This window comes from Urocitellus parryii, chromosome 1 (assembly GCF_045843805.1).
Source record: "Urocitellus parryii isolate mUroPar1 chromosome 1, mUroPar1.hap1, whole genome shotgun sequence".
NCBI classification, from domain to species: Eukaryota; Metazoa; Chordata; class Mammalia; order Rodentia; family Sciuridae; genus Urocitellus; species Urocitellus parryii.
Window position 1 is genome coordinate 58,190,135 of NC_135531.1, and position 22,640 is coordinate 58,212,774.

The following is a 22,640-nucleotide window of genomic DNA, read 5'->3' on the forward strand; positions in this document are numbered from 1 at the left end:
CATTAATTTCAATTAAAATGAGTCCTGTTAGGCATGGTGGCACACAACTGCAACCCTAGCAGCTTTTTTGAGAGGCTGAGACAGGAGAATCGCAAGTTCAAAGCCAGCCTCAGCAACGGCGAGGCTATAAGCAACTCAGTGAGACCCTGTCTCTAGTAAAATACAAAATAGGGCTAGAGATGTGGTTCAGTGGTCTAGTACCCCTGAGTTCAATCCCTGGTACCGGGAAAAAAAAAGAGTCCTTGGCTGCTGTTAGTCTTATTTGTGGAAGCCAAGGAGGACATCACTTATTCTGGGTGATTCTGAAGGCACAGGAGCCCCTCTGCCATTTCCCTGCATGGGTTCCTAGGATTCCTTTGACATTTAAATGTGTTTGTTTGAGGTAAGACTTTGTTACTGAAGAAACATCTTGTTAGATTTCATACAGTAACCATGAGATCTTGAGAATGTAGAAACTGTCTTGGGACAGCAGAAAACATTGTCTAATAGACATGGTTTCTGTATTTGGAGGCCACTGTGCCTTGTTGTAGATGTGAAGTGTTACAAAAGTTATTTGAAGATAAAATGAGCCATTTCTATCTTTTGCTAACTTATATCATGGCATTCTTGCCCCTTAAAGAATACCACTCAATAACATTTTACATTGATAATCAGTGATAACACAGAGAGATTGAAACAGATTTTGTAGAAACAAAGTGTTTGAATCCAGACATACTCAATGTATTGAGATGTAAGATTAGTAACAAAAGACAAATGTTTTCTATGTAGGGAAAGGGATGAAAATTTAAGAGAAAAAAAAACTTCCTTTATTGATTTCTACCCAAATATATATATATATTTTTTAATGGGGCCAAAATAGCCTTCCATGTTATAAAATAACTTTGGTAACAGGATTCTGTAAAAAGATGCTGGCCCTAAGAAATTTAAAAAAAATCATTATTTTTAGCAGAACTAGTTGCTTTTAAAATTTCATTTTCATAATATCAAGAAAATATGTCCACGTTGATAATTTATGACCATACAAAGACATTGATAACATTAGCAGATCCTCACATGTCAGCCATTGCTCAGAGAGCTCAACATTATCATAACCTTCAGGATAATTCTACAAAGAATGTACTGCTATTACCATTCTCCTTTTGTAGACAAGGATACTGAGTCTCAGATTAAAAGATGTTGACATGGTCATTCAACTAGTTCCTGGATAAGTCAGGATCTGAATGTGGGCAAGTCAGCTCATGGGTGTTAATGATACCTACCACCCAAGAAAACCCCAAGGGGAGGCCTTTGGCCCAGGGGTGAGGGAACAGTATTGAGGGCATGTCACACAATAGCAGGAACTTTAATTTTTAAATTATTTATCTATTTTTGTGGTGTTCCAGATCAAACTCAGGCCCTTGAGCTTGCAAGTGCTCTACCACCGAACTTCATCCCTGACCCTAGTAGTAGTAGGAAGATATAAGGAATGCATTCTCAGTGAAGAAAACAAACAGAATTGGCTTTGAGTTTCCCATATTTTCACCAAGAATAATGACATAGTCAGAGATAATGCTTTGATCTAAGTTTGTTATGAGATGTAAATGATTGGTTTTAGATTCTTTCCTTCTAGCTGACTTTGACGAAAGACAAGGTTAGACACAACAGTCGAGTCTGGAAGAATGATGAGGGCAGAACCAACGTGGTTTTCGATGACTTTAAAATCTTTCCTAGCCCTGGGTCTGATGCTCTGTTTTAACACATATACGATCCACCGAAGTCAGTGTTTCTACTTTTAACATGTGCATGATGTTCATGTCAAAGATGATTTCAAATTCTTGCATACTACCCATCTCTAATGTGATAACGGTTTTAGCATTTGGAATGTTGTAATCACTTATTAAAAGCTTCTTTGAATCATCCTTTAACAAAATGCAGAGAGAGATTTTTTCAAAGGAAAAAAACCCACTCTGAAGCAAAAGCTGGGGAGAATTTGAAACTAAGCCCAGTCGGCGTCTTGCTGTTTAAGTCTTATCTATCAGAGTCAGGGATGAAAGGCAGAAGCAGGGTCAGTCTCTTTCCTGTTTGTTTATTTCCAGCCCTCTTGTTCTGTCTGTAGCTTTGCCCCCAGAGCTCCTCAATTGTATTTATTTTCCATCTGCTTCCTGCTCTCTAGACAGTCCGAGACAGCCTGCTCACTAGCCAGCAGTTCAGACAGAGAGACATAAATATTGTAGTGTGCACAAAGACCATGTGAGGCAGGCGGGGACCAGGAGCAGCAATGAAGACACCGGCATCACAGATTCAATGCTGGGTGAGACTAAGAAATAGCGTTTCCGAAGTTGGGCAGGGCTGGGTATCTAAGTGGAAGATGAGTTAATGTTTTGTAGGGGAAAGGCTGTTGGAGGCATGTGCTAGCTTCATTTCAGGAAGAGTTTCTTCCTGACCAAATCTTTTGTTTGACTCCTTTCCTGAGAAACTTACAGTATTTGGAGAAGATCATGTTATCAGAATCATCTCTTAGGGTGTTCCCTCTACGCACATTTTGATCATTGGTTTCAGACTTGATAGGACAGCCTAGTAAAGAAAAAGAAAAAAAATATAAAAAGTGTGTGTGTGTGTGTGTGTGTGTGTGTGTGGTGTGTGTGTGTGTGTGTGTGTGTGTGTGGTGTGTGTGTGTGTGTGTGTGTGTGTGTGTGAAGGAGAGAATAGGCTATTTTATAGTTGCCAGTTTTTATTTTTGCTAAGTAAGAGCATGGAAAAGAAATTACCTTCTCTTCTCATCACTGTTTCACACATGAAAGGACAATTTGACCTTGAAGAATAGGAAGTAGGTCCATCCTACTTAAGAAGCACTGTTCAGCAACTTTAAACCCACATAGTTTGAAAAGATAAATTTAAAATTTTTGAATGGAGAAAAATGATCACATGATTTTTTAGTTAATCATATTACCTTCTAGATACTTGTTTTTGTGGCAAGTTAGTCAGTTGGATGATTTGTGTTCTACAGTGTAAAGGGGAGCCCCAAATGTCCAGCTTCTGGGAACACTTTAAAGACATAGTCAGTGTTGCAAATCTTTTCTCCCAAACTATGCAGATGCAAATAGAAGCATTTATCCTAGTGGTATTTCATTGAATTTGGAATAACCTAGGCATGGTAATACTTGTAGATACCTGAGGCTGTGAAATAGTTTGGAACCATGTTCACACTGGTAATTATTCTTTTTTTTTTTTTAAAGAGAGAGTGAGAGAGGAGAGAGAGAGAGAGAGAGAGAGAGAGAGAGAGAGAGAGAATTTTTTTTAATATTTATTTTTCAGTTCTCGGCGGACACAACATCTTTGTTGGTATGTGGTGCTGGGGATCGAACCCGGGCCGCACGCATGCCAGGCGAGCGCGCTACCGCTGAGCCATTCTTATCCTTCAACTCTGGTTCGGGGTAGGGGGAGCTAGTCATGGAGGAGAGGATGGGCAAAGAAGGAAGGCAGGAATCAGCTTTGCCTTTTCTTTCCTTTTTTTTTTTGTCCTTGGTGCATATTGATTATATGGAATAACAGGTTCAGTCTTGCTTTGATGGATCTGAACAATTAAATGTTGACTCCAACCTTGAAAACCAAACCAAAACTTTACAAAACCAAAATCTTTCAGTTAGCAGGACCTGTTCTGTGAGGACAATCAGGGCAACATTTGTTGTTTTTTGAACATGCTCTCAAAGGGCTGCAGAATCCCTCTCATCCTGGTAAATAGTTTTCTTTATATTCTTTCATTTTTAGAGATTTTAAGAGCTCCTGAGGTGCCCTAGATTGGCACCCAGATTAGATGCTCCTGTGGCCCATTCCTTAACAAGGTGCAAATTCTGTGTGAGCCAGCAAATGTCAAGAAACAACGGCCTTTCCCCTCCCCAGCTCTCCTGCTGCTCCTCCCTGGGTTGGTGAGAGCAGGAAGTGGTCCACCAGGAGTCCAGCCAGTGGGGAAGGTGTGAAGAGAAGCAGAGAGACTTGCAAGAGACAGGTCTCAACACTGTGGCCCAGAACAGAGTTGACAAAACTTTATCTGCAAGGTAGGATCTGAGATTAAGGTTGCAATTTCTATCTACTTTCGCCCTAGACCAAGATTTGGGAATTACTAACACATATTATTATGTCCCCTCAAACTTCATATGTTGAAGTTCTAACCCGAGTACCTTGGAATGTGTCCTTATTTGGAAATAATAATTGAAAATGTAATTAGTTGAGGTGAGGTCATGTCTTTTGACTTTGTTTTCTGGGCAAGCCATGAACCTGCTCTTCATTCTCCATTTCTTCTGCTGATGTGGCTATAAAATGCTTCTAAACCAAAGGGATGCTCTGGGAATTGGCATTAAAAAATGAGGACGTTCCTTTTGACTTTACATCAGATTTCCCTTCAATGCTGATGAGGTTAAGACATAGCTGGGTGAGACTAAGGCCTAGAGGCACTTGTGATTGGACTAAGGGTTACCCAGGCCAAATGCAGAACATCAGAAATGGTCTGTGAAATTCTCTTGGTTGTAGAGCCTGGGAGAATATTCTAGGTATGACATGATTAGCCAGAATGAAGTTCTCATGAGTCTAACAACAGCAATTCAAATGTAAAGGAAGAAAAAGCCACACCCAGATGTACCTTTCTCCTAGGAAGGAGTTTCCTATGCTTGTATGAATTGGACTTAACCCAGAGGCACAGCTTATAAACTTCAAAGAGCTTTGCAAACATTTGTCAACTTCCTGAACATGCATGGGAGAGGTAGCCTTGTTATCCTTGTTCTTCAGAATGGCACCTCAGGCAGGAAAGGGGGTATTTTAACGACTGTAGTGTACCCTGCTGCCAAAGTTGTTCCCCAGACAGGTTTTTTTCCTCTTCCTTATGCTTTCAGGTGCTTCAGGGCCTGCAATGGAGACACAGCATGGGCAGAGATGGGAGCTAGAGGAAGGAGGAGGACAGAGTCAGAGAGTTGGATTGTGAGACCAAGAGGCAGGCTTTCCAGTGTTCAGGGAAACACTGGCAACATGGCTCTGTCTTTCTCTGAGGTTAGCATCTTTAATTATTAAACGAAGAAGCTTCGTCAACATTTGGACTCCTTGGAGACAACCAGCAATTATCTTAAATTCTGTTCCCACTGCCACCCCTCTCCAACTTCAAAGGAAACTCATTACCAGGCCCCAAATTCTTCAAATTACTTTCCCATCATCTCAAATGATGTTTATAAGTAGTTCATAATGAGAGTCTAATCTCACCCTTCAGATTACTAAAGAAGCTCACAGAAGATGAACTGTGATAAAATTATTCCAAGTCGGGGTGATTATCTTTGGATCATTCTTCCTGAGAAGGTTTTATTCACTGGTTTGTTATAATTTTAGAAGATATTATATGCACATATATTTACAAAAATAATTTATACAAACTTCTCCCTGACTCTTATTTGCAAATTAACATCCAAATGAGACGTCTTCTCAAAATGAACTATTTTATGTCTTGCAGATGAATAATTTAAAAATGCGTATTAAATCATAAAGAATATGATGAGCTTGTCTTTGAGGTTGCCAGTAAAATATAGTTGCCTTTGTTTTCTGGAAGATTGTATTTCTTTTAGGGGAGACCAGCACATGTCAGAGATTTCAATGTTAATAGACAGCCCTGTTCATTAAATTAAGCATGTTTCCTTTTCTTTTTTTGGTCAACTTATTTGTTTATTTTTATTGCTTCCTCTTAGTTATACATGACAGTAGTTCCATTTGATAAAATTATACAAACATGGTATATTTCTTATTCTAGTTAGGAGCTGGTTGCGGTGGTGCACGTCTGTAATCCCAGCTGCCCAGGAGGATGAGGCAGGAGGTTCAAAGCCAACCTTAGCAAAAGTGAGGTGCTAAGCAACTCAGTGAGACCCTGCCTCTAAATAAAATACAAAAGAGGGCTGGGGATGTGGCTCAGTCCCATTTTTGTGGGTGGGCATGATGGTGGGGTTCACTTAGGTATTTTGAGACGTGTACTTAGGAAAATTATGTTAGATTTATTCCACTATCTTTCTTATTCCTATCCCCCTCCCTCCCTTTTCTTCCCCTTTGTCTAATCTACTGAATTTCTCTTCTCCCCCTCCCCTTGTATTGTGGTTTAGCTTTCACATATCAGCAAAAAGCATTCCACCTTTAGGTTTTTAATTGACATCAACAAAAGAAAAAAGTAAACAGAAGAGGCATATAGAAATAGGTACAAAGTTGTCAGTTCTTACGTTTGTTAGCTAGATTTTTCAATAACCATTTACATGATTATTTCTCAAAAATTTAAATAGAAAGCAAGATGGAGTAGATGGGAAGTTTTTTTTCTGGAAATCATTTTTACATTGATCACAAAGTTCTTCCAAGCACAGCAGGCTGACCCTACTCTCCTAGACTTATTTTTTCCAACCTGTTTCCCTTCCTCACAGTAGTCACCTGCATTCTCAGTGACGTATCTGGTGGCAGCTACTCTTTGTGTCCTTTCAGGTGGCACAGATCGGGGAGAGGTTGTGATGTAGGTGTACGTGTGAGAGAATAAGAATCTGCCCTTAAGAATTTTAAAGTTTAACTGGATCACTGTGGTATATATACCCATAATCCCAGCTACTCTGGAGGGCAAACAGGATGATTGCTTGAGCCCTGTAGTTCCTGGTCAGTCCAGGCCAACCTGGGCGATTTAGTAGGACCCAGTCTCAAAAAAGAAAAAAAAAAATCAAGGTTACCTACCTACTAATGATCGCAGTAATTACAATACAAAGTAATTGTGATCATTAGGATATTCTGAGTTTGCAATAGCATCATGAACAAGAAGAATCTGGAATCTGTTACAAGCTAGGAGATCCCAGAAAATTAAGCTGCCTGCATCAAACAGACAAATTTAATGCTCAGTTGTATGATAATCACTGTATGTGTAAAAAAGATTTAGGCAGGTGAGTAGACAGAGAGATGGAACAATGATGGATAGAGGGAAGCTATATCTCAATGTTTTGTAGAACAGGGGACCCTCAGATTATGACCAATGTGATTCCTCTCTGCTTGTAGTAGATCTTTCTTATTCTACTTGTTTTTCTAATTCTATGTTAAAGCCAGAAAAGTCACTTGGGGAGACAAGTCAAGAGAGGTTATATTTCATAGAACTATGAAATAAATGAGATTTAAAATGAAGGTTTAGAAAGACATTGGGAATGTTATATACCATTCTTTTGCATTTCTGAATATATATCCTTATCTGTTTAGGACCAGGCAATATAAAAATGGAAACTTTGCCACATGATCCCATTAATTTTTAACTCTGAACTCATGGCATTAAAGACTAAATCACTGAATACGGATAAAGCATGTGCAAGTGCTTTGAAAGTTAATACACTATTTCCAGGAGGAAGTCAAGGGATGTACAAAAATGGAGAAAGGGAGATGAGGTAAAAGAGTGAGAAGGCAGGCAGAGGGCTTCCACTTCTGATTGTTCTCTGGGTGCCAATGCAGAGGCAGCCTCCTAGGTCCTGGGCAGCCACATTTTTTAAGGGAGGGGCATTATAAACAGTCAAGTGAGGGCCAAACGGATGGAAGGGAACTGGAAGTGGAAGAAAACGCAGAATGGAAAGAAAAGAAAAATCTTGTTTGGCGAATAAACCATCTGTAAAATCGGTGATGATATTTCTAGAATTTGAAGTTTGTGCCTTTCATTCAACCAATTCTGTGGTTCTTTCTTTCTAGGGGTCCCCATTCTAAAAGAGATAAAACAGCCACCACAGTCAACTTTGTAGCTGCTGAATGACGTAAGCGGAGGAGCCCTGGTTCTAGAGTCACAGGCAAGTGGAGAGTAAGGTGTGTGTGCACCAGGCGCAGGGACCACTAGTGTTACCCTCACTAAAGAAAACCATGCAGTATAAGAGGAGGCTGCAGGCACTTTCTGCTGAGTACTTTGCTAAATACAGACACAATTGCAAGCCCTTCTGCTTCTAGGGTTTCCTTTCTACTTGGATCATATTTGTTTCCTTACCTCTCAGAGAAACCTCTTGCAGTGTGTGAAGTTACAATACAGCATCACCTCCCTAATTGGTCCTGCTGGTTGGAAAGAGCCTCTTGAATTCCCCAAAGGGCCTGAAGAGCAGAGTAAATTGCTTTATCGCCTACATAGTCACTCATCTAATGCTGTGAAATGTTGCCAAAAGAGGGCCTGTAGGGACTTGGAATTATCATTTTATTAAAAAAAAAAGCATTAGTGGATGTTTATATGTAGGAGATTAGAAGAAAAATATAGTACAAAGCCAAATTCTATTTAGATAAGAATAATTTGAGTATGCTGATTGCAGTGGAGAAGAAATCCTGCTAAATGCTTGTATGCTCTGCCTATGTGAAATCTGAAAATTCCTTCTGCTCCAATGTTTAAGATACTTCTATTATCTTTCTTAAGCCCTTTGGGGATCTTCAGGGTCTGTACACTCTGCTTGTTTTCTTAATGCAGAACCCAAGATCTTTGCTATTTTCCTTTCCATCAACGATCCACTCCTTGTTTTTGTTCTGTTCCTCCCTACAGGGTTTGTGGAGTGGTTCTTGGTTTCACCTCTTCCTTGACTTCTCCAAAGATAAACATGCAACCCTGCATCATTTATCAGTTTTGAAACTGATGATAATAGAAATAGCAAATGTGGGAAAATTATAAATGTTCTGACATATGAAGTATTTGAATCATAACTCCAAATAGCTCTCATAAGTTCTTTAATAATGTCCTCTTTTCTCCTTCCGTGGGACCCCAGGGAGAGATTTGTGAGTGCTCCCAGGTCTCTCCTGCTCAGGGACAGAAGACTGCAGCTCCTCTACTCTAGGGCCTAGCACACAGGTGTTTTAGCACAGCAGTGACCCATGGGTGCCAAAGGTGTTAGAGCGGGGCAGAACGGTCCCTTGCTTGTGTTACTCTGTTTTAAATGTGAGACCTGGGCCCTAGTGAGCTGAAGAATTTATCGGAACATCTATTTTAGAATTTGATTATGATGTTGTATCTCCCAGGGAACTAAGCACTTGGCCCAGGGATGAGCTGGGCATGGAGCAGCCACCCTCCTGCTGCAGGGAGACTCCTCCCTCCACCCTCTTTGAATACCAAAGCTTTGTTGTTCTAACCTATTCCTGGTTCTTTCCTCTCTGAGCTGCTTCCCAGAGGAACCTTAGCCCACTGCAGAGTGGCATTTTTGCATGGTGCTCTAGCAGACTGAGCATCTTCTAGCAGAGGGTACCATGTAGACTTGTTCCCAGGAGGCTGCTCGACCTCCAACCCCATAAACTTGCATCAGGCTCAAGCCACCAGCCCAGGCCCTGAGAGGAATGAGCTCTGGCAGTAGATGACAGAAAGTCCGGCTAAAGCAGAGCTCCCCTGAACAGTCCTGGTCTCTGATTCCTGGTTTTGAAATAGTAATTGGAAGACCTATCTTTTTGGTTTTCTGCCCTCTACTTTATTTCTGAGCATAAGACTCAACAAACTCTCCCCAAGAACAAAGGTAAGAATTTCCAAGTTCTGAGTTGTAACTTTCCATGAAGGCCTAGAGAGGGACCCTGGAATGGTTGATCCCATCCCAGGCCCGACCCACTTCAAGCGTTACCTGATAAACTTCGCAAGCATACTCTTCCACCCATTTCTGGTTATCAGCCTACAAATTCAGAATTCAGTGGGATCTAAATAGATGAGAGTTTCCTGATTCCAACTTTCACATTAAGAAGATATGTGGCAAATTCTGTGTGATTATTATTTAGAATAGAGCATATCAATTCTGTGAATGTAAAGATACAATTTTGGCTATTACTATTTTTAAAAAAAATTAGAGAAAATTTCTCCTATACACAAAAAAATTCAGATGTCATGAATGTGTTAGACAAAGATAAGAGCCAAACTTGAGATAAGTAAAACCTTTACTCTTTGACAGCTGTTAAGTGTGCTTTTGATTTAGAACCTACCGTCATCAGTCGAAACTCACTGCTGTAACTTTCAGTTTCCCAGAGAGTCTTCTATTTGTTATTACATTTTTTTTCTAGCTTCTTTTCTTTGAAACTCACCCACCATTTTTCATAACTCCACCCCCATTTGATCTCATCTTTCCCTGTGTCCTTGGAGGGTTCAGAAATCCAGTAACACTATTTACACTTGTGGCATGAAGCATTGCTCACAGCAGGTTCTATGAAGTTGACTGTAAACTTAAAGCAATCTTTACGTCCTGCCTGAAGTGAGTTGATTTACGAGTGAGTGTTTGGTGAGTACTCAGAGATCCTCCTCTGCAATGCAAGATCCAAGTGCACTGTGTTATTGCTTTGCTTTGTTTGTCTTTTGTAAAACACCTGGTACCATGACAATCTTCACTAAATAAATAATAAATGAAATGAAACACACTTCCTTCTCTATTTTAATAATGTACTATTCATGCATTTTTTTCCCCCTAAAACAAAGAATCATTGTAGGAAGTTGCTCTGCCAATATTAGGCTGATATCTTATTGCAGGCAAAGATAAAATAGCATGCCACAGGAAAACTGATAGTCTCTTTTCAAAACAAAGGAGAACAAGGCAATAACAAAATGTGAAAAGCCAAGAAATGGCTTAATGGAATTAATACAAATATGAATGTATGCTCCTTGATATCCTAATACATCCCCTGGTTATAAAATAATATCAAGATGTTTTGAGGAAAATTCAAATTACAGTTTCCCAGTCACTCTATGCTGTTTTTGTAAATCTATTGTTTTTCTCTCGTACGAACCCATCGTAGGGAAAGGCTGACAGAGATGTTTAACAGAGAGCAGAACTGCTGCCAGCCATTTCCAGTGGGAATTGAGCTACCAAATATTTTCCTCAAATTATAGAAAATTGCCGTTTGTAGAGTCCACATTATATTTAGCTTCTTAATTTAGGATTAAACATCTGTAACTTACTGTTAGGACATCCGGAGAGTTTGCAAAACTCTATAATATGAATATTGTCTCTCTCTTTAGTCCTGTAGTGTCTCTAAAGGACTGTTTTGGTCCCATTTTTAAAGATTTGCTGATGGTCAAAAGAACCACTATATAATTTTAGGGTGAAAAAACTGAGGTCTTCTGCAACGTGGTGTTGACATGTTTTCACCCAAATCTGCCACCAGTTGACCAAGGATCCTGACAGTGGTTACCCTTCCGGCTTCCTCTCATACCCCAATGGGATACAGTGGAGCAGAGAAAGGACAACTTCCTCTCTCACTCCTCTGCCTGTGGGTGAGGACCATGGCACTGTGCTAACACCAGCCTTGGAAGGTTTTAGAAATGGCCATGACTCTGCTGGCCAGGCTTCCCCAGTAATGTTTGGGTGGCATATAGGATGATTTATTCTCCAAACATTGAATGCATATATAGTGATTTTTTGATGCTAATATAGCTGAGGGGCTTAGGATTTCTGAAGGACCAAGGAAATGTAGGTGAACTTGAATCTTTTATTTACAAGTATTCTCAGGTGAGTTCAGTTTTGTTTCTTAAAAATAAGGTCAAAGAAGGCTTTCAAGGGGCTGGGGATGTGGCTCAAGCGGTAGCGCACTCGCCTGGCATGCGTGCGGCCCGGGTTCAATCCTCAGCACCACATACCAACAAAGATGTTGTGTCTGCCGAGAACTAAAAAATAAATATTTAAAAAAAAAAAAAAAAGAAGGCTTTCAAGAAAGAGCTGCATTGAAGTTGAGCTTTCAGAAGGACAATGATGATATTGGAATAAAATTCAAGGGTAGGTATTCTGGCCAGGAGAGTTGTGTGGGCAAAGCAAGTGGGAAAGTTCAGGGGCCTGTAAATATCGCTCCGAGTTCCCTGAGGGCAATAGAAGTACAGATGAGGCTAGAAATGTTCTGCAAAATTCTACTCCCAAATTATTGGCATTGTTCTTCTCCCCCTGGAAAGTCTTCTCTGACTTGCTATGATGTTGGGTTGAGTGTCCTTTCTCAATGCTTCTGGAACCTTCTACCTTTGTTCTAATGCAGTTGTTAGTGCCATTTATGCATTTGTCTGTTCTTACTTGATATCCTCTTTCTGTTTTAAGCTTCTTACAGAATTCTTCTTAATGTCCTGGGTAGTGCCTGGTGGGTGCTTAACAAATAATTTGTGAATGGAATGAATAATGTAAGCTTTTCCTTAAATAATACTTTTTTTAAAAAATTAAAAAAAATTGTTTCAAAGGTCTTTAGACCAGTAATTGTCTTAAGGACATAAAGTGACTAATAATAAATATAGATATATTTTGTAATTAAACTGCAAAAACAGAAGCATATGCTTGACTATTACAAAGAAACAAAATACAACACCAGATAAGTACCTTCTGGATCAATCCAAAGAATGTTTTTAATTAAATTGCTAAAAGGATCTCTTTATAATGGAATTTCATCTATAAGATGGCTTTCCAGCATACAGGACCATTTGAGTAGTAGTATAAGTATGAGCAGAGCCTTATGGTCTGCTGGGGAAAGGCTCTTTTGGAGAGAACCCTGGTCCCGGAATGAGAAAACATGGGACCGAGCACTAACAATTGGTACTTGAACCTGAAAAAGATACTCCAAGTTTCTAATCTTTATTTTCATATCTGCATCCTTAGAAACACAATACCAGTTCTACTTGCTTTGCAGAGTTGTGTGAACAATAAATAAGATAATGTAGACATGAGATAATAAACTACAAAGAATTTTTCTTCATCTTATCATAATGGTGCATAAAATAAGTTGAATTGATCTCCCGAATCCCAGGACGTCTTTGTTTACTAGTTGAGATATTGATTTCAGACCTTAGGACTTTAGATCTGATTTTCGATCCCTGGATTATACCCTGCTTCCTCTTTCTAATCTGACAAGGAAAAGTGTTCAAACCACTGGTAGAGGAATGTGTGTCCTTGGCAGGACATTTTATACTCTCTGGCATTTAGTTCTAAATCCCGCCGTCAGATCCAGCCTCCAGGTAGTTTTTGTGTCTGGCTTATTGGTACTTGCATGAAAATATCCAATGACAGATTCTGGCCACGGTTATGTGGAGTGCTGGCAGGACAGATGTGCACTCTTCTCTAGCAGATTCCTCCCAGTCTCTGCTCTTTTCTAGGCTGACAGGGGTGGCTCTTGCCAATGTGTTGAAAGACCCGGCCAGTTTTCCCTCAATGCTGTTCAGCCTAGCTTTGAGGAGGAGGGTGTGTTCACCAAACTATTTCCACACTAACTATTCTGACAAAAATTTAAACCTGATAGGGGTTTGCCACTCCCTGGTGACCCTTTGTCTTGGTTCATGACAGGTTTATTATCTTTGATCTGCCCAACCCAGGGAGTATAGGATGGTGTTTGATTTCATATACCAGATACAATTGACTTTAATTATCTTCTTGAAATCCGTCCTGCACTCAGGGATGAGGGACTGGAATCCCCAATCACCCTGCAGTTTGGACAGTCTCTAAAACCACAATGTGCATATATAGCTTAGTTATGCAGTGTTTGTCTGAAAAAAAAATACCATATTTTGATGAGTTGTGATTTTTCCGATACGCTCCATTTTAAATTAGTTCTTCTTTTTTTTTTTTTTTTTGTATGTGTGTGTGGCAGATTTATAATTCTGACAGGGGAATGGCTATAAAAATGTACAATGTGTAACCAGCCAGGGCTGGAACGCATGCATGCCATGTAATTTCCCCATTTGCTCTGCTGACATTGGTCATATGTAAATCCTCTTCTTTTCATGGTGATCAAGGGATGGGAAGGCTGGAAGGACAATGGGGAACATGAGTCAGTCATATCACTTTTAATAGAGAGTCAAAAAGATTTTCACAATTTTAAACATTTTCCCCTTAAATTTTGTTCGTTTGATGGGTCCTGACTAGTGCATCTCTCTGCATAACAGAAAGTGCATCTCTCTGCATAACATAAAGTCAATTGTGGAATTAGAGCTTGACTAAAAAAATTGTAGAGCCACATAACCATGCATCCACTCACACACATGCATATATGTGCCCGTCTAGCACTTGTTGCATGAAAGGCATTGTGGTAGGCTTTGGAGAGACCAAGCTTGATGAGCTTGCAGGGCACAGCAATCATTTTTAACCTCTTTTGTGCTGCTTTGAGAACCTAATGAAAACAATGAACTTTCTCTGAGAGAAAAAAAAAAAAAGAATCCTTATTCAGTTGCAGGGGATTCATGAACCACCCATGCAACCAGGATAAAGAGCTTCCATGTGGGAGGCACAGTTAAGTCAAGGTGCAATCACAGTGGAGCACGATGTTCTTTGTCCGAGACACATTCAGAGGGCTATTGTCTCTCAGAGGGTCAAGTGCCCCACTTTTCACCCAGGAGAAGGACCCTATATTTTCACCCACAGTTCAACTTGTGTGTTGACTACTGTTCATCAGTGGTGTAATGGGATTTTTCCTATCTTATCAGGGTTTTATCGTGGGGGTAGGAGAGAGTAGCAATATGAACAGCTATGCTGGCAGGAGTGTTGGCTTGGCATTAGAAGTTTAGGATTTAGTAGTTCTTGGTTTACCACTTTCTGTTTGTCTAAAATGGACATTTACTTAACCTCTCCAGGCTCCACGTTTCATCTGTAAAATTAAAATAGTAATATCCATCCCATTGACCTCATGGCCAGGGAGGGGATGTTATGATAGGAGGAGGCAGGAGGCGGGGTGTATGAAAGAGTAAAAGCTCTTCATAAACTTGAATATTCTTTAACTCTAATGTATGGTCATCACTAACCCACAGACACAGGTGTTTTAACTGATGAAATGTGGCAAAAAGGAGGTCTCCTTGTGTCCAGGGCATCTAAGCCTCCTGAGGATGGGATGGGCAGTCATGGGAAGCCACACAAAACAAAAGACACATAGAACATGGCACCCATGCAGCCAGAAATCATGACCTCAATTTTGGAGATACATTCAATATAGGAACCATATTCAAAAGTCTTCAATGTATAGGCAAGAGAGTCAAATTTATAAATTCAGAGAAAGTGATGAGTTGAAAAGTTATAAGCCAGTGTTTTGATTTTTTATTGGACCTGAATTTATTTGCTTTACTTTAATGCGGGGTTTTAAAAACTCAGGAAACTATCAAACTTTGTCAACATGCCTACTCCTACCCAAACCATCCATTCCCTCCTTCCCAACCTCTTAGACTCCAAATGAGAAGTGGCCCGAGGCTTAGCTGGCAGCGAGTCAGGACATAGGTGAAGGGTGTGAGGTTGAGGGTACCGTGTTGGAAGCTGACATCCTGCCTTTGACTCTTGACCCCACCTCCACAGAGTTGTTCTGCACAGTCTCTACTCAGTGCCTCAGGTTTTTCATCAGCATTCTTCATTGGGAGGACAAAATGGCCATATGCAGTTTGCCTGCTTCACTGGGTTATTGTGAAGCTCTAAGCAAAAGATCCTTGTTCAACTGTAAAGAGTCAGCCATACAAAATATTATCATTATTACTGTGTGCATCAATGTACATGCTTATTAATGAAATGAGCAAAAAGGAGGAAAAGACACCATATTACATTTTTACAGACTGGCTGCCTAATTTGCTTCCTAGTTAAGCACATGTCGGAGTGCTTAGCTGCCTAGTTACGGCTGTGAAGGATATGTCTAGAAATTACTGATGGAAATATATCCAGGCGCTCTGCTCTGGCTGCAGAATGGAAAGCAATCTTCCATTGGTGATTTTCACATTTTATATTTAGTGAAAGGAAAATTTTTCAAAAATATGTTTGATTTTCAATGAGCTATCAAATATATTCTATCTTCTACAGGAACAAGTATCCATATGCTCTCTCTCAATTCTTTCTTGCCCTCCCCCTTCCTGGTCTCTCTCTTCCCTTTCTCCTCTCCTACCTTCCTGTTCGCTGTGTATTTGCAATCCAGAGATGGCAGCTGCCTACGCAGATGGATCCCAATGGGTCGAAAGAAGTGTGGTATCCATAGGAACCTGAAAAGAAACAGGCAGCCTCTTCTTTCCAACCCACGTGTCTGTGGTGTGGCCAGACTGGCTAATGAAGGAGTTTTGCTGCAGTTATGACATTTAGGAAAAGACAAGGCAGAAACTACCATCTTAGATCCAGACACTGGAGTGTAAAATGATGCCCAGCAGGAGCCACGGGGGCAGTTGTAACTTATTTCCTCTTAACCTGCTCCTGGAATCCTGCTTCTCCCTCTAAATCGAACATTCCTAGCTCCCAGCTGGGCTGGATACATTGGGTAAACTACAAGAAGAATCTTGGAGCTGGGAGTTTATTCTTTCATTCAACAAACAATGATAGGCATACACTAAATACCAGATACGGGGACTGGGTATGTAGTTCATGGCAGAGTGTATGTCTAGTATGTGTGAAGCTCTCGGTTCAATCCCCAGCACCACAGAAATACATACATACATACATACATACCTACCTGATAATGTGTTGAGTACTGGAGGCAAGTCCAAATAAATGAGATACAATTCCTACTTGCAGGAAGTTGATCATCTTGTGGAGGAGACAAAAATGTACACAAAAAATTATAATATGTGATGAGTGTTATTTTAGCACCAAGTGTGGGAGCCACAGAAGGAAGTGATGAGTTCTGCCTGGGTGTAGGGAAGGCATAAAAGGTGATTTTTGACCTGGGTTGTTCAAGATGACTCCTGAAGACAAGGTGGACATTCCAGGCATAGGAACCTGCATGAAGAAGGACACGGAAGCACAAGGAGGTTCAAGGAAGTGTGAGTGCCTAGTGTGGTTGGAGCCGAGTAGTCACTGGGGGCAAATAACAGGGGAGAGACGTTGGGATGGGCCAGATTGTAAAGGGGCTTAAGAATAATGCTAAGGAGACTGGAGGCAAAAAGCAGTCAGGACAAATACTTAAAAAATACTATGTATTATGAAAAACTCTAAACCTGCAGGAAGCCCATTGCTGATGCCTATGCTGCTCAGGAACAGTGTGGAAAGGGGACTGATAGCAAGGATGGAGAGACTATGGAAGGTTGGGAGGCCACTGGACTTGCAAAAAGCTTCAAGCCAGAAGCCATGAGGGTGGAAAGTGGCGCTGGGGCAGGAGGATTGAAGAGCAGCCTGGTGGGGCATCAAACCCATAAGGAACCCAGGTACAGGTTGGGTAGAACAGTTTGGGGAGTCATCAGTGTTGCTAACCTGATGCATGAGCTGGGGGACAGGGGTGTGGGTGCTGATATCTGAAATGTCCTCCAAAAGTCCATGTGTTAAAGGCGTGGTTCCCAGGAGAGTGCTACTGGGAGGTGGTAGAACCTTTAAGAGGAGGAGTCTAATCTTCAGATCATTGAGGGCATGCCCTCAAAGCAGATTGTGGCACCCCGGTCCCTTCCTCAATCTTACTTTCTGGCAGTAGGATGAGGGGTGTTGCTTCAACCCCTGCTCCTCCCATGATGTGCTGCCTTGATACAGGCCCAGAGCAATGGGGCCAACTCATTAAGAACTGGAACCACCAAAACCATAACCAAATTAATCTTTTTTTTTAAATTATTATTTATAAGTTGACTATCTCATGTATTTCATTATGTGGAAGGAAAACTGACTAACATGGTGGGTAACCAATTTGGGGATCCCGAGAGGAAGGCAGGTTGGAAAGTATAGGACTCTACTTTTCCTCCAACACAGTGATTATCAGGCAGTATTTGAATTCAAGGGCTTTAAGTTGGCAAGGGGCTGAGTTCAGTAGGCCCATGCCCTCCTGGGATGATCCTTTAAGATTCCTGCAAACAGCTATTTAGTTCTGCCTTAGCTTTCTTATCAACCAAAGGAAACTACTTTAACTCCTTTAATCTTCATTTAAGGGCTCAATAACTTGGGTTGACCTCTCTACTGTTTTCCCACATCCCACTCAAAATGCAAGACCCCAGGCTAAAAACAGTCTGTGAGTCTTTCTTTAAGTAATACATGTAATTATTTTATGTGTGCTGGCACAATTTATTAAAGATTATTTTAGTTCCCACATTTGACACTTTATAGTTATTAAACACCTGCTTTTCCTGAGAAAGATAATAAATTTTGTAATTCATTATTTTCCTTCTCCCCATTTAGTATTTCCTTCTGACAATATATTTGCCACTTCTGTCTTCTATGATCAAGTGTTTTCCTCAGAAGCCACTGGAACAAGATTCTTCTTCTCATGACTGTCATCCCAACATTGCTGTTGGGATAAAATTCCAGACTCTGATTACATTAAGGAAGGAGATTGTTTTGACAAAACATTATATGATGTTTTGACAACCCCAGCTATTAGGAGTACATCAGGGGTCTGGCAAGGTGTTCTAGGAGGTCTGAAGACCGAGTTTGTACTGGAAGAAGGACTGTGCTGGCATCTTGGAGAATCTGTTGACCTAGAGAAAAAACCAACCTGGAGAAAAAGCTGTTGACTCTTGAGAACTTTGCAGTTAGAAATCATGGCTGAATAGCATCCAGCTTAATCATGTTGGACCTTCTGCATACTGGCATGACAGGGCATGGAAAAGATGTGGGAATTTCAGGGAGTCCTTGAATTATATTCAAAGGTATCTATGGAGATGTTCATTGATCTATAGAATCCTTAGAGGATTCCTGAAGTTTACAGCTCGGAGGATCCCCTTCCAGCCAGTTTTGCTCCTTCTGGAAGGGTGGTCTCATGTCTCAGAACCTTCTAGGCTCCTCCTTCCCTGGATCTAGCTGCCTGCTCAATGGTCTTGTTTTTTTTTTTTTTTTTTTCTGCCACATGTCCTTGACATTCTGAACCCTTCATGATACCTCTCTCCTTGCTCTTTGGGATCATTCTATGCCTTCAGAGTCTTTGTTCTCCTTTCCTCACTCTCGTAAGTGGAGGTTCTCATCTAAATCATGGTACTCAGAAATAATTTTTAAAAATTCTCCCAAGAATGATAAATAACTAGTATCGCTCGAGATGTGTAGGAGAGAAGTTAATTTATTCAACACGGTGAATCCCTTAGGCTTCGTCCTGTTGTGGTGATTTAGTGGAGGAAGACTGTTGGGCCTGTGAAATACTTTTCCATCCTGGGGGTGGAGAACTCCAGTCCCATCAGTTCCACTTCTGTCACTGATGACCTTTGCTCCAAATACTCTGATTACATTGGGAATCATCTTTGACCTACCAAAGACTTTAAGTTTTCAGAAACTTTAGCCAGAAAGAGATTCTTCATGATTTCTCCCATGCCAACCCTTGCCCTGACACAATGGGCTCAGGATTGCACACTGGAGAATTGCTTGGACTGGGGAAGGGCAGAAGAGAGGAGACATTAAGGGAGTCAGTCAGAATTGTCATCTTGTCACCTTTAAGTGAGAACTGTCTTCAAATATTTCAAGGTCTGGTAAAATGAGAAAAAGAGTAGAAGGCATATCTTTTCCTTCAAAAGATATATGTGTTAAAGTGAATGATGCTGCTGAGATAGGTAGCTCAAATTGCAGAGACTAAACAGAATAGACATTAATTTCTTGCCCATATCACTGGTCAGTGAGAATGGGTTGGAGGTGTGTCTCCATGTAGTCAGTCATTCAGGGACCAAGATTCTCTTTTCTTGGGCCTTGCCTACCTCCCTGATCCCAGAGTCCTTTTCATTCATTAGCAGATGAAGAAAGAGTAAGGATCACGTGTGGGAGGTTTTTATGGATCAGGTCTGGAAGAGATGCTAAAACCTAGCTCATATTCCATTGGCCAGAACACAGTTCTCTGGCTCCAGGTAATTGCAAGGGAGGCTGGAAAATGTATTCCAGTTGTATGTTCTGGAAGAAGAGGAGAAGATGGGTGTTGGTGGTAACCAAAGTTTAGATGTTTGGGTCATAACTTTGGCTCAAAATGTACTACTAATTACTCATGAGAATTAGCATGGTCTATAGCAGACAATCTCACAAAGTAATAAGCTTGTTGTCACTGGAATGTTGGTTGGAGAACAAATTCCTGTCATTTCTACTTTGGAGTTCTATAATTACAGTTCCCAAATGCGTAGCAATTCCTCCCACCCTCTGCTTCTACTTTCCCTGTGGTGCAAAATGCTTGGTTCATATTACAGAGAACAGAGTGGATCACGTGGTTCTACCTCTTCTGGGAAAGGTCTTTTTGTTTTTTCTTTTGTCTGAAGGCATGGTGGAGGTCAGCAGGCAGGGTCTGAGGACTCCCTCTCTGGCGGGGAGCTCTGTGTGTGGGGAAGGTGAGCCGGCTGCCCATTGCTGGTATACATGGCTGCCTTGGTGGACAACATGTTCTCATGAAAACCTTTTGCACCAGTAGAGCAAAAATAAGGATAAGTGGAATTAAAGTATGTATAACATTCTGGGATCAAAGGTGCTGATTCTTATTTCTTTGAGACTAAATAGTAACTTCAAGGCACATGAGAGTCCACAGAGGGAATCCTTTTGTGTTGTATATGAAGAGGAAGAGAGTGGTCCAGACTTTTGTGCTAAAGGTAACACATCCAGTACTGGTGTCGCATGATTAGAACCTTAACCTGACCCCTAGACATGGACTCCAGGCTACTCTTCCCATCAGCAAAACATCAAGATTTTCTTGTCCTGTTGCTGTTATTCAGCTGGCCTTGTCCAGGTTTGTGGATACCATACCCTCATTGAAACCATACTGAGAAGAAACTGTAATTGGCAGGAGAACTGAGTCTGCTCCCAGCTTTGTGTGGCCTTGGGCCTCTGAATGGGTCCATATATGAACAGAAGAATTTACATTAGATCAGCAGATTTTAAGTCATGTGTTATATAGGGAGGCCCAGTGTCTCCTGGAGCCATATCAAAGCATAGGAATGATGCTTATCTATTTATACACCACTTCCTTATTAACTTTTGTTAGAAAGTTTTGTGTCTTTCAATGGTTTGGAAACCACTGGAGGAGATAGTTTCTGACATTCTTTCTGTCTTAAAATTTCATCTCTCTTTTAAGTGTGCTTTATGGATTTCATTCTTAAGGTACTTCATTTGGGAGCTGATGAAGTGATACACAAAGTTGTGAAAAGTTAAGTAAAACCCAAGGGTGGCCATTGCCACACTGCTGATTCTTATTTCTTCGAGGCTAAATAGTAACATAAAAGAGAAAAGACTGCGTTATGGGGCTGAGTTGCCTTCCCCAAATTCATATGTTGAAGCCATGACCCTCTGTACTTCCAAATGTGATGTTATTTGTAGATAGGGTCTTTAAAGAGGTCATTAAGTGAAGAGAGGCCCTTAGGGGGGCCCTGACCTAATATAACTGGTATTCTTCTAAGAGGGAAGAAGGATGCAGACAGACACAGGGGATGACCATGTGTAGACAGAAGGAGAAGACAGCCAGCCAGAGGGAGGTGCTCAGAAGAAATCAACCCCGCTGATCACGGACTTACAGCCTCCAGAATTGGGGAAAAAATAACAGCTCTGTTGTTCAATCCACCCAGTCTGGCATTTTATGATGGCAGCCCTAGGGAACTAACACAGAAAGGTGGGTGTACACACGCAAACTGGCAAAGGGTGGTAGGGAAAGTGGTGATGCCCAGTGAGTTTGTCTTGGCTAAAGAGGAAAGATGCTCTCCAGCCAGCTGACTGTTGCTATGGCTCCGTGTTGCTAGATGTTTTGAATTTCAAGTGAAGTTAGATTTTGTAAAATTTGAAATTACTTAATGTTAAGATCTAAACAAACCATGTTTGTGGGCTGAATCTGACCCTAGGTTTGTGACTTCAGGTTTGAGAAAACAATTTAGGAGTGACCTCACAAGGCAGGACATGTCTAGGGAGGAAAATATAAGAGGCAGAATACTGAGTTGGGAGCCAGGACACATGGCCAGATCTCATGGCCTATCTAGCTGTTTGACCTTGAGCCAGACAGATTCCATCATGCCAGATGAGAAGGTCCAGCTGGCCCCTTCCAGCACAGGTGATGGGAGATTCCAAGCCCGAGTGCCTTAGTCTATAATCTATAATATCAGGGAATCACAGCCAAGAAAATCACCCTTCACTTGGCTCTTTTTTTTTTTTTTTTCCAATAATGAGTGCCTATTTTTCTAAAGTCACAAAAAAAAGACTGAGTATAATTAAGGAGTTAAGCACATAGAAGTGGATGAAATATCCCCACATCTTAGAAAAAAAATTGCTCAAACAGGAAAGAAAAAACAAGAGAAATCGATCCAAATGAACATCATTAAAAACATTGGCAGAAGAGGGCAAAAACATCACCTTTTCATCATCAAAACCCACCATGTGAAAGTTTACTCGCTTGCTCTGGCTTTTCTTGGGCTCGTTTGTCTGCATTTCAAGGACAAGTTATGGTAGATGTGCACTAATAATTACTGAGCCCTTACTGTGTGCCAGGTACTTCATATATATGAGCATTTCTGCTATAACACAAAATAACACTTTCCAGAACATTTTGCAGTCTGCAAAACTAAGTATTAAAAAATAATGGGAATAGTGGGAAAAATAGGGCCAATATAGACCATTCAAATCCCATGCAACTCTGATTAACCAAAACAATCACTGCTACCTAGGGAGATCATTTGGACCACCTTGGCAGCAGCTGAGTGGCTAGACGCTGCCAAGGGGGTATTAAAATACACAAAAGCAACAGAGATGAAAAGCTGGTAACTCTTTAATTAGACAGGCACTGGGAGGGGCTGAGTTAGGGCAATGGAAATGGAGCTCCATGTTGCTGGGGCTGTTGTTAATGTGGGCACAGGAAACAGAACA